This window comes from Carlito syrichta, unplaced genomic scaffold (assembly GCF_000164805.1).
Source record: "Carlito syrichta isolate Samal-C Ts95f unplaced genomic scaffold, Tarsius_syrichta-2.0.1 Scaffold290029, whole genome shotgun sequence".
Classification (NCBI taxonomy): domain Eukaryota; kingdom Metazoa; phylum Chordata; class Mammalia; order Primates; family Tarsiidae; genus Carlito; species Carlito syrichta.
In genome coordinates, this window is record NW_007234125.1 from 8,651 (window position 1) to 19,751 (window position 11,101).

At 39.9% G+C, this 11,101-nt stretch overlaps 1 long non-coding RNA gene across 1 annotated transcript; it reads right to left on the reverse strand.

Moving 5' to 3' along the window:
- Window positions 1-2,112: 2,112 nt before the first annotated feature.
- Window positions 2,113-10,710, reverse strand: LOC103256553. The gene is made up of 3 exons (XR_504079.2): window positions 10,622-10,710; window positions 9,764-9,921; window positions 2,113-2,308 (listed from the first exon to the last, which is right to left on the reverse strand). It is a non-coding gene; the product is annotated as an uncharacterized LOC103256553 (long non-coding RNA).
- Between the last annotated feature and the right edge of the window lie 391 nt (window positions 10,711-11,101).

The window sequence follows — 11,101 nt, forward strand, 5'->3', positions numbered from 1 at the left end:
GGAATGTAAGTTTAGTTCAACCTCTGCAGAAAACAGTGAGGTGATTTCTAAAAGAAATAAAAAATGAGCTTCCATAGGACTCAGCAATCCCTCTCTTGGGAACTTAGTCAGAGGAGCATAACTTACTGTACCAAATAGACTCCTGCACATGCATCTTTATTGTCACTCTATTCACACTAGCAAAAACATGAAACCAACCCAGAAGGGCATCAAAAGTCGACAGGATAAAGAAAATGTGGTACATATACACAATGGAATCCTATGCAGCCATAAAGAACATCAACATTGCAGCCTTTGTAGCAACTTGGATCCAGTTGGAGACCGTCATCTTAAGTCACGATCACCACTGCACTCCAGTCTGGGTGACAAAGTGAGACTCCAACTCAAAAATAAAAAAAAACAATAAAATAATGCCGGGCTCGGTGGCTCAGCCTGTAATCCCGCGCCTTTGGGAGGCTGAGTTGAGTGGATTGCCTGAGCCCACGGGTTCGAGACCTGCCTGGGCAGTGAGACCTCATCTTTACAATAAATAAAAAAAAAATCAGCCAGGCGTGGTAACGCACGCCTGTAGTTCCAGCTACTTGAAAGGCTGAGACTGAAGGATTGCCAGAGCCCAGTAGGTCGAGGCTGGGGTGGCCATGAGCAGTCACTGTACTCCAGTCTGGGTGACAGAGTGAGACTCTAACTCAAAAATAAAATAAAATAATATAAAATAAGGGTTATTAAGAACCAAGGTAACATCTAGTAGTTTAATATGTTTAGCATGCTCTATGCGATATAGTATACTTAACAATTTAGATACGTAGAAATAAACTACCAAACTCAGTTCATACTAAGAAAGAAAAATTAAATAAAATAACAGCATTTATTCTATTAAGAGTGATAGTTTGTGTTCTGGTAGAATGATAAAAGCACATTGGAAACCTCCCTAGCATAGAAAATCATAAAGTAGAAGGCATATAACAAAAGTCTGGAGTTCTTAAAATTTCTTAATCAAATAAAATCACTACTCTCAAATATTTCAAACATGATACATAAAGAAAACAAAAAATATTTTGGCATGGATTTTCTAAATAAACTAGATATTTGCACATCTCCAAATGCATCATAAAGGTAGTCAGATCATGCAGTTCTTAAAAACCCATTAAGTGGACTTGATTTCATCTACAACCTTGAAATGAGATCACTGAAGAAGAAGCATAGTTTTTGGAGAATTTCAGAACATGGAGTAATAGATGTTCCTTTGTAGAACAAGAGATAAATCATCCCAGGCTTCTCAGAAACCATTTTTGTTGGAGCAGACCACCTTCCCAAACCACATTTCAAGCTCTTCTTCCTGGATCTATGTCATCTGCTTCATTCAAACCCATCTACCTGGAGTTTTGAGTAACATGCTGAGTCTCCTCACATCCCAGGGCTTTTTCCTTTGCTCCAGAAACTTGATCAGCTCTGGCTTAGAGACAGCAAAGCCTATTTTATTTTTTAAAAAAGTAACATGACCATTGCTATGGTTCTTTGATTACAAGCGTAGTATTGTGCTTAGTAGAGAACACATCATACAAGATTCTAGAACTTTAAATTTGTGTTTTTTGTTGTTGTTTTTTAGTTGGAATCTCACTTGGTGGCCCAGGCAAACCCAGGATCAACCTGCTGAGCTTAGATGTTTTCTCCCTCTCAGCCTTCCATAAGTAGCTGGAACTATAGGTGGTTGCTACCACACCCAGATAATTTGTTAATATTATAGAGATGAGGTCTTGCCAAGTTGCCCAGGCTGTTCTCCAACCCATGGATTCAGGCAAACCTCTCATCTTGGCCTCCCAAAGTGTTGGGATTACAATCTTGAGCTACCGCTCCCCACCTTAAATTTGTAGGTTCTTAACTCAGTACTAGTGAGTCAAAAAATTATGGTAGCAATTGGATTGAGGTGTGGTTAATTATATTCTATGCTACTAAATTCCTGGTTTTACCACTAATATAGATAGAACGACACATGTCAATTCAAAATAGAGAATGCTTCATGTGAAAATGAAACAGCTTTAATATATACTTTTCTATGTGAACAAATCACCAACTTTTCTTTGATAGGAGGAATCTGAAACTCATTTTGCACAAAGCAGAAATTCCGAGGAATCATTCTACAAAGAAAGGTTTGAAATTCTTAGTATGAAATAGGGATTGTGTTTAAAGACCATGCTTACCTAAAATAGCAGGTTTCTGTGGTTCTCTAACATCAAGTTCCAGTAAAATATCTGCTGAATATTCCTCTGGAGAGAATTCTATGACCACATTCTTGAATGGTCCACAGCTCCTGAAAACAACAACAACACATATTTACCAAGTGATCATGTCTCTAAGTAAAGCAAGTGAGAAGAAAGTAAGGTCCAGCTTGAAATATCTATCTGTAAAACCTGTAACAGCCTGTAATAACTTGCTTGATGACCAGGCACTTTGGGAGGCCAAGGTGAAAGGATTGCCTGAGCCCATGGGTTTGAGACCCACCCAGGCAAGTTGGCAAGACCTTGTCACTACAACAAACAAAAATTAGCCAGACATGATAGTGTGCACCTGTAATTCCACCTACTTACATGGCTGAGGTGGAAGGATCTCAGGAGCCCAGCAGGTCAAGGCTGTGGTTGCCAGGACCATGCCACTGCCCTCCAGTCTGGGTGACTGAGTGAGAGTTCAATTCAAAAAAAAAAAAAAATAGCTTGCTTGACATAAGTAACTCCATTTTGTAACAAATCTTCCATGTTAACCTAAAAATAACCCCCTTATGTAACCTTCCCATAAACACAATCACACACCCACATTCCTATTTTTTTGGTGCTTGGAAACACCCTAGTTATGCAAATTCTGTAACCATCCGTACCCCTTCATAATCAAATATTCTGCAAAGAAATCCTCTTCAAACTGTACAGCTTATGTAATTTCTGCCTTTATATACCACCAACTCACCCTGTTTGGGGCCGAGAGTTCTTTGGACACTAGTCTGCTCTTAGTCACCAGCATCAATAAAGAACTCATAATTTGACCCTCTCTGATTGTTGCTGTCCTTTCTCACAATCTGGCTATAACATTTGGAGGCCCCAGTGAGATGAGTCGCCAACATGGCTCTGTGGGAAGGTGTGGGGAGGTGACCCTGTGATGTTCCAGGGCCGTATAACCTCTCATCTGACTCAAAGGGAGTTCGGATGACTACTGGCTTCCAATTGCCTCAAAATTCCTGAGTACGTCTGCATTCTCCTGGGAGGTAGGAATCTGTTTAATCTGTATGTGGCCACAACTCTGTAAAGGACAGAGCCTGACGAAGCTGCTCCTTAGACTCTGTTTGTTGACCCAAGATGTTGGTAGAACCATGTCTCAGATTAGTATCCAGTTTCTGTTGGCAGCATCTTGGTTTAGTAACTGATTTCTCTTTGGGGACCCACTTTGACTTCTGATTGCTTGTAACATTGGACACTTTCTGTTCTTTGCATCCTTGCTGTGCTCTTTGCTACAGGGTTTGCTTCTGCTACACCTCAAGACTGACATTTAGACTACAAACTTTTATTAGCCTTTGCTTATCTCTTTGTATTGGAGGTCTGCTTTTCATCAGGTGTCTCCTGTGATTTATTGGTTTTTGACAACGTGGGGTGTAAGGCCTCCAAGCCTACAAATCCCCTGGACTGTATGTTAAGGAACTTCTTTGTTGGGTTTGCACAGAATTACAGAGTACGTTTCTCAAAGGGCAAGCCCCGGATCCTCTGCAAAATCGATTAGTAATGTTGGGTGGCCCTGTACAGGGTCCCTGGATGTTCATGTTACTCCAGTTGAATTTGTTTTGTTTCTTCTGTTTATGGCCATAATTCTGTTTTCTGGTTTCAGATCTCTGATTTGATTTTTTTCAGTTTTCTCTACGTTTGTTTTTGTCTTTCTTTCTCCCTTTTACACTGGTATTGCTTATACAGTTCAACCAGTTCTAACTAAAATATAAACAGCATTTAAACCTGCGCTTCTTTTATTGAACTGCCTATTGGGACAAAGTTTATCCATGCAAGCTGGTTCCAATTTTGTCAGAAATATAATTTAAATTTGAACATCTTAAAAATAATAAACTTGTTACTGTTTCATGGCAAACACTTAAAAAAGGTTATTAAATCTAGATTTGTTTAATTATGTTAACATGTATGCCTGTTACATGTTTTGTCCAGCATGCTACCAAATTTGCTTTCAAGTAAATGAGTACTCATAAATGCATATAACTTTAATAATTGACAATAATATAAAAACACATCTTTAAAACTGTCAACATACATTTCATCAAATGTTATAAAATTACAAGTCTAGCCAAGACCAGGATAATCTCTATTTATATAAATGCTTTTGTTAAAGGATGACTAATTTAAAATTGTTGGTGCCAAACCTCTAAACCTTCTGAATTATCAGTAAAACGCTAAAAACTGACTGACCAGAAAATAGTTTTCATAATTAAGCAAGCTGCTATGAATAAAATATGTATATAAATAAAACAATGCTTATGGGTAAACTCTCCATGTAATTTTTAAAAATTTCAACATTATTTCAAAGGTTCATTAAGTGTCTGAGTTACTTTCAATTTAAGAAAGGAGCTACAATACCAAAAATAAAAATAAAAAAAATACAGGAACAACAGCGTCGAAACATGTCATCATCAGCAGTATGTAAAAATTACGATGAGTATCAAGAAGGGAAATTTATGAAGAAAAAAATCTTGGTATATAATCAAGTTAGTTATAATTTTTTTCTTCTGTTCTACTTTCTGTTTTGACTTAAAAAATAGTGCAAGTTTGTTAATGGGCATATGTAATTGCTAACAATTAATTGTAATTTTTATTTGCTTTTCCACCTAAATTGCAAGTGCTTTAATACATTTTATTTCCAATTTTAGCATGTGTTAATACATTAATGTTAAATAACACCACTATTTGTTATATCAGGCTTGCTAAAGTTTTATTTTATAAACAAAAGGATAAATCACGTGCTGTGCCTAATTAGCACCCTCTTATAAAACAGGTAAAGCTTTAAATGCTAAACAGCTTCCATAACATGAAGAGTTTTAAAAAACTGGCCTAGGCCTAGTACATCTGCCAGATAGATGGGTACTTCATGTGAGCACAGTAAAAATGAGAATTGATCACTCTCACCTAGTTGCTACATTATAGTTCTAGTTGTAAGGTGTGAACAATTTGTTCCTTGCAAATGAAACTACAATTTAGTAATTTATACCAATTCTTAACAAATTTTCCCATTCATAATTATAAATAAGTAGGGACAGGTCATTACACATCCATGTGGTCTGTTCATTCTGAAGTGCTTTGCATCAGACTGTCACAGAGAAATGGTTTAAAAATTTTGGCTGGGCTTGGTGGCTCAGTCTGTAATCCCAGCACTTTCGAGGCCGAGTCAAGTGGATAGCCTAAGCCCATGGGTTCGAGACCCACCTGGGCAACTTGGCAAGACTTCGGCTCCACAATAAATCAAAAACCAGCTGGGCATGGTAGCACATACCTGTAGCTCCATCTACTTGGAAGAATGATGTGAAAGGATCACCAGAGCCCAGCAGGTCGAGGCTACAGTGGCCGGGAGTGTGCCACTGCACTCCAGTCTGGGCAACAGAGTGAGACGCTGACTCAAAAAAAAAAAGAAAAAGAAAAATTTTATATGTATAGCTTATTAAAAATATGAACTTTTAAGATTTTTTGCAAAAACAAAACTGCCAACATGGAGGGCAGCAGAACAAGAGAGCCAAAGAAGAACCCCAATTGGCAGTCACAATTAGCAACGAAAACTCCAAGTTCCCAACAAAAACCTGGTAAAAACAAACATGCTAAGGGGATGGTGTCCATTGCTCAAGGGTACAGCCTGTGGGGACAATGGAAACATAGTTGTCCCCAAAAGTCCTAACCTCCTGGACCTTGTCTACTGTACAGGCCAATAAGCCATTCGGAAGCAGGTGCATTCTCTTTTGAACAGAGGAGAAAACACTTGGCACTCAAATAATGGCCACCTATGGTGGCCTGCAAACATGCTAAATTGCCTAGCCCTGGCTCACCATCACCCCAACAACCCCCCAGGTAAACCAAGGTGCTGGAACCCAAATTACTTTCTAATTTAACACAGGTGCCAGCCTTTTGGTCGTGGTCATCCTTGTTGAAATTATATATCCTTATACAAAAGAATTTTACCCTCTACACATCAGAGATTAAAGAAATAGCCTTGGGGCTGCTAGGACAAAAATCCAGTCCAGTCCAAGACAACAGTATGGTCCAGCCCAAGGACAAAAGTGTGGTCCAGATATGAAGGCAGTAACATACTGACCTAAACAATTGGACAATAAAACAAAAGGGTGTCCATCTTGTCTTTGGACCATAGCAGCTACTGCCATACTAACTTAAAAAACTAATAAAATTACTTGTATGATGGCTGTATTTTTATTCTACAATAAAACAACTGGGGTTTTTTCTAAATAAAGGGACTATATTTCATTACTAAAGTACCGCTATAGATAATTTACAAAAAATATTTCAACTTACATTAATAAATCAAAGGCTTCATATGGAATTACTTTCACTTTTTTATCATTTTTTCTGGAACAATGACCCTTTTCATCATTGCTTAATAATTTTTGACTGTGCTCTCACATAGTATTTGATTAAATCCAAATAATATTTGGTTAAAATCACACTGTTACCTATACGTGCCCTTGGAAATAAATAGGTAGGGAACATCTGTATAACCCACCTCAGCAAGAAGAAGTTACAGAAAATCGATCTTCACCCTGGTTTTCAAAATAGAAAAATCTTTCCAAGAGCAGAAATGGGAAATAAAAGGATAGACCAAAGGTGAGAAGCCATTTTTATTTCAATCCTAAACCTGACCACAATAATAAAAATAGAGGCTGTGTCCCCCCAAAAATATACCTTAGATTAAAAAAAATAACTTTGCCAACATTGTCCTTTTAGAAACCCAGACTTCTCAAGTATAACCCACATTAATCCTTTCCAATGTAACCCTTCGTTAAAAAATTACCAATGAGTCTCTATTAAGCTATCTCCTGCCTCTACAAAAGGGCCAGACAAATGTACACTCCAGTATTTGTCCTCCACACCTTGTGATCCATTCCACCCGGACGACATGGTTTTTGTCAAAAAGTTCCAGAAAGATGGACTAATGTCTGTCTGGAAGGGACTGTTTCTTGTGATCGACACCATGCCAACAGCAATCAAGATCGATGGGATACCAGTCTGGATTCACCATACCCGAGTCAAAAGGGCAAAGGAAACTGACCTAACTCCACCAGTTCATGTCATCAAGTGTGCTGTGTTGGCAAGGGACCCCAAATGTCCACGCCCTCATTCAACAAGGGAAAACAGTCACCATTCAGCCACTTGGACTGCAACCAAGGACTCCAAGAAACCCCCTCAATATTGCTTTTTGACATACATCTAAACTGCGAAAATCAGACTGGTTGCTAATTTCTTTACATGCATTATACTCACCCTTTACCTATTGTTTTTGTAATAATACTTGTTTTGGGTTTTGGTGTAGGAGTGCTTACTGTAGCTCCTGCAAATTGGAAATGTGGCAAAATCTCTGTTAATGTTATCCTACCTCCTATGTGTAGGATGTGTTCCAGACCTCCTATGTTGTGGTGTTACTTCTTAATTTATTTCCCCCCTCTTGGAATAACTTATACTTCCTATACTTTTTCTTTAATGTCTTTCACACCAGAAAAGGTCCTAGCAATCCAAAATTGGATCCATCATTCATCTTTGGTCCAATTTAAAGTAAACCTTCCTAAGCTGGCACAAACAAAAAAGAAATGTATAAATGGACGCCTGTACGGTAGACACAGTATACAAAATAATTACTACAGCAAATCATGCAAACAGTGGGCAGCCCCCAACTATGTAAAGGATATAAACTTTTATCTGTACCCCAGTAACCTCACTGACCACAGTTGTAATCAGAAAAACAAATTCTATTGTCCAGACTGGAAATGTGTCACCATTGTAACCTACAGTGTGAGGCCTAATGACACATCTAAAATCACGCTTTGGCTAGGTACTGATGCAGACAACCTATATATTTAAAAGTTATTAATCCTCTCCATTGTTCCTGGCATACAGGAGATACCTGGCATATACAACTCTATATAAGTAAGTATAACCATGGTGCCTTATTCACCATCTGGCAGTAAGCCCCTAAAAAACCATGGACAAACCAATAGGGCCATTGGCAGAGCTGGAAGTATCCCCTGTTCGGTTGCCAGCAGCCTCCACCTCAACCTCAGCCATCTGCCAACCAAGTTGCTACCCTGGGTTCACCTCAACAGCTCAATAGTTCATCTTGACCACTTCCAAAACTGGCCCACCAACCCCCTAGTCTTTTCCTATGTTAACTCATATGCAACATCTGCTTAATGTCACTAGGCCCCAGATTGCTGGTTCTGCTTAAAACCACAACCCTCGTATTATGTGGGCCTAGAAGTTGAAACTCCTATCATCACCAATGCAGACAAAAGTAAATGATCTCTGGAAATGGTTCACATCAATCTAGGTGATGTAACTGGTAAAACCTCCTGCCTTATAACCCCAGGTTTTAATCTAACAACTTCTCTGTTCTCTGATATTTGTAGCTTATCCCTCACTCTAACCATGGCCAAACCCATGGCCTACATGGCCACTGCCAACACCTGGTTAGCTAGTTCTACAGGCCTTACAAAATGTACTACTACCAAAAGGTTAATTAATCAGTCTACTTTATATATTACTGTTCATGTGCTGCCTCAGGTTTATGCTTATTGTGGTCCTAAAGGAGCTTTTCTACTCAATTGCCCTGGTCTTCAATTGCTTATTCAAAATGCACTGTTCCCTTGTTAGTACCTGCAGAAGTCAAGCTAAGTATAGCAGGAATAGCTGAAACTGGCACCGCTGCTGTGGTTTGTGGAGAACTGAGTCTATCTAACCTTGCCCAAGAAATTGATGCTGACCTAGGTAACAAAATTTGCCATGGACCAACTCCATGAAAGGTAAAATCCCTTGCTAAAGATATATATATGATATGTATATAAAAGGTATACATATTTATTTTTTTTGTGTGAGTAGGAGTTTCACTCTCATGTTCCAGGCTGGGAGAGAGACTCCAACTCAAAAAGTTAAAAAAAGAGACATGATTACAACCTTCACTGGGATCTGAGGATTTACCCTATCTCCAATGGGATTCTTAGGTACTGTGCCTTCCCATAATACTCAGCCACAAGAAAACATTTTTAATACTGCAGTTCTTACATTCATGGTGAGAACAGTTCATGGCAACTAAGCAGTATAGATGAAGAGAACAGAGGAGGCTATATAGGGAGAAGTGTCCGGTAGACCCGCTGAATATCACATGAAGAACAAAAAAGTAGTTGAAACAAACTCAGTAGGCAGGACCATTACAAGGACAACAGGAAGGTTTGCAAGTTTCAAAAACATGACATTCCAGTTGACCTAGGACACAATTACCTGAGAAGCAGTCATTTTGCCCTTTTCCTCCTATTTCTCTGATAGCTTTTCAGGTGAGATTATCTAATCAAGTCACACCTGCATGTTGAAAATATGCCTTTATTTCAAAATAATATTGAATGTATTTTTTTTGTCAGAGTCTTACCACACTCTCAGGAGCCCCTGCACTTGCTCTCCTGTGTGCCTGAGGTTCTCTTTGATGTGTGGATTCTTCCACCATCTCCCTGAGGTGGGCTTACCTTGTCCTTTGGGATAGTTTTTCTTCCTTCACAATTGCAAGATCATCCAGAGGACAGAAATCATTTCTACCTTTTCCTCTCAAGAACAGGGATGTGTCGATAAATGCACACATTCGGAGAATGGTTTCTCCGAACTAAAACAGATTTCTTGAAAATTGCTAAAAAAAAGAAAAATAATAAAACTTAGACTTAATCAACCACAAATGGGCGTTAACTGTCAAAAGTCTGACATGACTCCCTTTTAGATGGAGGGGGGACTCTGGCCTCTTTGCCTGTTTGCACGTGGCTAAAATGATTTTGAGATGCTGAAAAGATGAGACAGACACAAGAATGCAGCCCTTCATACTAACTCTGGAAAAGTGAGAGTATGTACGCTAACTCTTTTTGTTAAATAAAGGAGAATGGGCACAATCAACCAAGGAGAAAGAATTTACCATTTTCCAGGACTCCTCTCATCACCCAAATACCTCCAAGTCTAAGTCACCTCTTGATCTTGGCCCTCCTCTGCCCCCCAGCCGGGAAAAAAATAAAAAAAAATCACGCACAACCCAGGAGGGGTCTTTAGGACGCCGACTCCTCATGTCCTCGATTTTAATGTCGCTACAAAATAAAGTCAGTCCCTGCGCCAACTCCTTGTCTCGACAGAACCGGGTTTGGAATTGGTGACACAAAAGACCAATGACCCTGACGACAGACCCAGGAGATTTCCACCTAGATCATACAGATAAGGCGAATGTATGGCTGTCAGCCACCAGCACCTGCCCATGGCTCAGAGCTGATTGGAAGGTCGGTTCCGCCACAACAGGGCCATCCGGGTCCATTGCCCCCTCCCCGTTTCACAGCCGCCCGCATACTCACCATCTCCCGGATTCCAGATGTCCCGGAGCCCACCACATGACCTCCCAGAAACTGCAGGTGACAAGGCGACAGAAGCTGAAGCGAAGATACACAATACTCGTGAATCCCAGTTAACAAGGCAAAACTGATAGAACAACCCAGCTAAGTGCCCAAGCGCAGGATACAAAGGCCCGGTCACAACCCCGAAGCCACTCCCTCACTTCCGGTTTCCATCTGACTGGCCAGTTCAGACTTTAGCATCCACTGATTGGATAAAGTTCTAGTCCCTACCCCTCTGCTCTTGATACGATGAGACCCGGCTGCGTGAGGCAAGAAAAGGGAGAGATTACTTTGTTCCGAAACACGATGGGGAGGTGTAGGGTTGTGGCCCCTCGCAGGGCATGCTGGGAATGCTGGCGTCTAAATATCTTCTCGTGGTGGCTCGTGCAGCTGCCTAAGTACGATCGCAGCGTGTCCTGGGAGAAGTGGTGTCATCCTACA